The sequence below is a fragment of the Empidonax traillii genome, unplaced genomic scaffold, assembly GCF_003031625.1.
Source record: "Empidonax traillii isolate 1590-97213 ecotype Southwest subspecies unplaced genomic scaffold, ASM303162v1 scaffold438:size550143, whole genome shotgun sequence".
NCBI lineage: Eukaryota > Metazoa > Chordata > Aves > Passeriformes > Tyrannidae > Empidonax > Empidonax traillii.
The window spans coordinates 181,292-186,657 of NW_020955631.1; positions in this window are offsets into that span (position 1 = coordinate 181,292).

The following is a 5,366-nucleotide window of genomic DNA, read 5'->3' on the forward strand; positions in this document are numbered from 1 at the left end:
CTGTAAGTGTCTTTTATTTGAAAACATGTTTGTATGTGTGCCTGTGAAACTGCAAGAGACTTGCCTTTTCTGGACTGGGCAGAGACAACAGTTATGGGAATCAGTGGATTACAAAGCAGGATGGAGTGCCCTGGTAATACCTGCTTCGATTCAACCTGCATGTAAGCCTACTTGTATTTGGTTATCAGTTTATATTTGTCTCTCAAAGCTTTAATACAAATACTTACGTATAGAAAACAATTTGAGATGTATGTTCATAGTCTAAAGCTTTTTTTAGATTCCTTTCATTTGTAGGGTAGAAGTATTTTGGTATGCGTACCTGAGTCTTGAGAAGTAAATGCAAGTGTAAGCTGTGCAGTGTGATTTTATTTTTTCCCCTCCCTTACTGGTTCTCACAAACATGTATTAATCTGAGTTAGTGTTAAACTCTTATTTTGAGAGAAACACTGGCATTCAATACAAAATTTCCAATGCTTTTCCCAGTTTTGTGACAAAATATAACTGACAAATAATTAAGGTAATCTGTTGAAGGAAAAGGACAGGAGGGACTAACACAAACCAGTTCTTCAGAAATAGGACCTGTAATTTGTATTTAAGCTGTATAAGCAAACTCTGACTGTTATAGGGGCTTTGCTGGGGATTTGGCTGTCACAGCCAGACCACTGTATGAATAACCTGCAGACCTGCTCATGTTTGCATGTGTAAAGTTTTCCATCGCTTGGGACAAGTGAAGTGGACTGACTGGAGCATTTGTTCTTGTGGCTGGCTGCTGATGTCTGAAATCAGGGTAGGTAAAGGAAAGTGAAGTCTAATGATGTGACTAATTCATTTTTCTGTGTTGACTTTGCTCAATGAAACAAAGTAGAGTGGATGGACAGCCAGTAAGGCAAATTTGGTATTAACTACAACCCTAAATTTCATTATATGAATGCTCTGGAAGCTTTTACTCGTGGACCTGGCTTTTACTCGGAAGAAATTATCTTAAAGGAATTGATTGGTGAGAATAAGCCTAGTTCCTACTGCTGTTATTCTAATTTTACATGAGAATAACTCTACTAGATTTGCACAAAACTGATGCAGTGCTATGAGTGAATCAAGCTTTGTGAAATAAGGGTTTTAACACTGAATATTAATGGACCACAGTTGCACCATACCTGTGACCAAGGTCACACACAATGCAAGCAACAAAAATTTTGAAACATTGATTTCGTGCATTTGTTTTCATGACAAATATTCAGGTAAAGGTTCACTACCTAGGGAGAAAGTACAGGGATGTATTCTAATGCTAGACCTCATCCTTTTTTTTCATAAGTTTCCTTGACGTTGGATAAGCTTTATAGGCTTAAATGCTTACTTTCATGAGGAAGCTGTGGATTACTGTTTCTGTGCCAGCCGAGCCAAAAGGTTGGTCCCTCTTGAAGCTGCAGCATACTGGTCTGTGTGGCTGCCCCTGGAGACAGCCAGCTTAACCCCTGAGTGGGTTGGATTCTTGCCCTGCAGCTGAAGGGAACAATGGGATCCTTGTAGTTCTGCTAGCGTGATGTGTTGGAGGAACAGGTAAGCCTTGGACGCTTATACACAATCCTGCATTTCTGTATGAAGAAAATATCTAAATGCTTATACCCACTGTATCACCTTAATGCTTATGAAGAAACCTCTGTTTGCATCTGGATTAAGAGGTGTGCAATATGGCATTCTTCAGTATCAGCTTTTGTTGGTGGTGTGGTTTTCTTTTTTAATTTCATTTTCTGCTTCATTGCTGTGTGTGTTTTGTGAGGTACAGAATTGAAAGGAGTCCTCTGACAGTGCCTGCAGCTGGACTTTGTCACTCAGTGATGCAATTGCTATTGCAGTGGCAGTTCTGTCTACCTGCCATTACCTTTTACAGAAATTTTGGGTTCTAATCTGGGTTTCTTTTTATAGTCTTCTGGATTATCTACCTGACTTCTGATTTCCTGTATCATCACACCCTCTGATACAGAGAAGATGGATGTTAGAGGCCTTAGCACAAGCAAGATTGGAATGGACTGTGTCTTGGCTAGCAGTGATGTACATCTGTAACTGCCCTGTGTTATAGTCTGACGGAAAAGGGTACTTTTCTCTTTTGGGGAGGGAGAATTCTGCTTAGCCAGCATTTACTTCCTTGCCCACCATTGGCCAGTTACTTGGTCTGTTACTCCTTGTAAAAGTGATGTTTGGCTGTTGCTCAACCAACAGAACTTTAGAGCACTCTTTAGAATGTGTTGTGTGCTCTGCTTTTAAGTGCTCCATCCCATAGGTTAAGGAATATTTGCTCAGCTTTCTGAGAGTATCAGGTTCTTACAACAGTAGGCATTAAAAAAATAATTAAAAAATAATCAATGGAACAAACCCATAAAACAGATTAAAAAAAAATAAACAACACCTCAGAAAGCTGCTCATTGAAAGACAGTGGTCATAAGCAGTGATACATAATATCTCAGAAGTCCTTGTAGGAACTGTGTGAACGACATGAGCTATGAGTACACGTTAGGTGGAAAGAGAGTTTGGAACAGCAATCAGCTTTGTAAATCAGAGCAATTGAGGATGTGTTTCCACATACATGTAGGGAGGAGTTGGCTTGATGCCCTCATCCTAAAGCTGAGTGGCGTGTGGGCCGACACCGTTCCTTGTTCGCCGACTTCTCCCTCCGACGGGTGTGTGTTTGTGGCGACTCGCTGCCCGAGAGGACTCTCCGCGGCCCCGGGGCCGGGGCTGCGCCGCGCAGCAAAGGGGAAGCGCCTTAGCTGGGCTGAGCGGGGTCGAATAGCCGGATAAATCGGCCGCCGGCAATTTACAAATGAATGCCACCTTCTCCTCAGCCATACGGAAACAGGGGATCAGCGGTGTCTGGAGGGCCCGTGTCACCAGAAGTAGGCCAGTTTGTGCGTCGTCCTGCGCTGGCAAACGGCCAGGCTTTGTGTGCTCCAGACACCAGATGGGAAGCAATTATGAGTGTGACAAGCGGGTCATCTGGCAGACACTCTGTGGACCTGCTGCCGCATAATTTTTGGCGGGAAGAGAGCTTTTTATTTTCTTCCCCCTGCCCCCTGCCTTTTTTTTTCTTCTTTTCTTTTTTGTTGTAGTTATTGTTAATACAACACCTCCTTTAGCAAATTTGCAGTGACCAGGTATGGGAGCATCCTGTGTTTACTGAGCTGATGCTCCTTTCGTGCCCTGTGCTTTCTGTGCTTACCACGGCTCAAGCATTTTTCCTTGAGCTGACAGAAAGTGATGGTTACGCTTGTGTTTGTATATCCTGTATTCTGCAAATACTGGCTTGCAGTGCTGGCATGGATGTTTTGGCCACTTGGCAAGCCAGGCTAGGGCAGGAGACTTCCAGCCCAGGACAGGAGAATGAGGGAGCCTGGAAGCTCCTGCAGCACATGGACCTGGTTGTCCAGCAGTGAGAAAGAATCCTAGCATTCTTCAAAACTTCCCATCTCCTTGTAGGGCCAGGTGGAGGGGGTGGATCTCTCGCCAGCTGGGGCCAAGATGGGACCTTGTCGGTTTGTCCTTTGACCGTAGTCACTGGCCTGTAAAAGGGGAGTTTTGCAAGCCCGGACAAATCAGCTTAGCTGGCTCCAGCTGAGTGTGACAATGTAGCCCCTCGGCTAAGAGCCTGTTGCTAATTGCATTGGGCAAATGTGCAAAACATATTACATCTTCCCTTGCTTTTGTCTGTCTGGCTGGGGGAAAATGGCAAACGTGGCCTGGGTCACCCGAGGTCGCCCTTTCAGGGTGCAATGAAGGCAGTGAAGGAGCAAGCAGGCGCAGGGGCTCCATCAGTCCTGGCCTCAGAGAGGAGAGCTGGGGCTGGCTGGCAGCAGATGCCTCTCTCCCTGCAGAACTCCTGAGGAGCTTGGTGACAACAAGGGACTCCCTCCCTCAGCAATGACTCAGTAGCAAATGTGGATATAAATACATGGCAAGGGGAACTTCTCTGTACCTGAGGTGCTCCTGTACCTGAGGTGCTCCCAGCTTGTGCATGTGGCCCTCTGCATTGTGTCTGTAGATAGCTGGAGGGTTTGAATCCATCTCTGGAAATTATATTTCAGAAGGGCTTTTAGGTCCACAGCCCTAGTTCAGCTTATGACAGAAACTGCCCAGAGTTTTACATCTAGCGTTCTCTGCTGGTAAAGGTTTGCCCAGAAGTTGTCAGGGTTTGTGTTTATAACCACACCCGGCTCTGCATGAGTTAGCATCGTGTTCCTTGCCCTTGGGGAAGGTGGGAGTAAGCAGGTGTGTTTCTCTCATTTCCAGCTTTAAATGAGCAGGTAAGAAGAGAAATGAGGCCCTGAAAAGAATTCGTGTTTGCAAGAGCAATTTCAGGGGAGAAGCGCCTGCAGATTCTTATCCTGTTCAGCTCCCCACAGTTTGGTGCCAGACTCTGTGACAAGGGCAGTGTGAGTTCTGCAATTCCAGCCCACCTCCCTGTCCCACAGTAACTCAGCTCTGCAGGTGGAAAAGTCAGCAGTGGATCTGGCTGTTGGCAGCAGTCCTTGTCTACCTCATTCTCCTACCTCCTTCAAACTCTGTTGCTAGAGACTGTTTTCATTCATAGCGAAGACATGGTTCACGAAAGTGCTCAGAGCCACCTTTGACTGCCTAAATAGTCAAAAATGCAAATAACTAAAAGTGCTGAAAAAACTCATCAGGAGCGGGCAAGGTCTGAGTATGGCAAGATGGGAAAAAAAGTTAATGTTAATTTAGGTAAAATCTGTAGAGCTCAGTGAGCAGGACCAGTGTCACCCTTAAGTGCCAGCACCTCTGTGTGTCTACTGAGTGCTGACATCAGCTGTCATGAGGTTTAAAGCCAAATCTACATGACAGACCCCTAAAGTTCAGGTGATGGCTCTTGCCATTACATCCTGGTAACTTTTTTCCCTTAGTCTGTATTTTATTTTTTAAATTTAACTTTATTTTTAGTTTAAAATCTGAGAGATCATTTGGGAGATGTGAATTTTTAGGCCTAATGACTGTGGACAGAATATTTTCAGGCAGTGTTTATTGCAGTTTTTGGTTTCACAAGGTGTGTGATGTCAGGATAGAAGTCATCAGATTGTAGCATAAGGCTTATGGCCCAGAACAAAAAAATCTTTCTGGCTCTTTACTGAACATGAATAAAGCTATCACATTGATTTACTTAAGTAATATGACAGCTGCAAAGCAGGCAGACAATAGATCTTGGGGAATGATGACCTTCAGACAGCTCAAAAGGTGCAGCCTAAGGTGACACATGTCCAGCTATCCTGCCAAGATATTTATGAAACAACAACGGAATAGTTTTGCATAACACTATTTTCAACATTTGAGGGAAGTCCTTTCATTTCCCAGTGTGTGACATC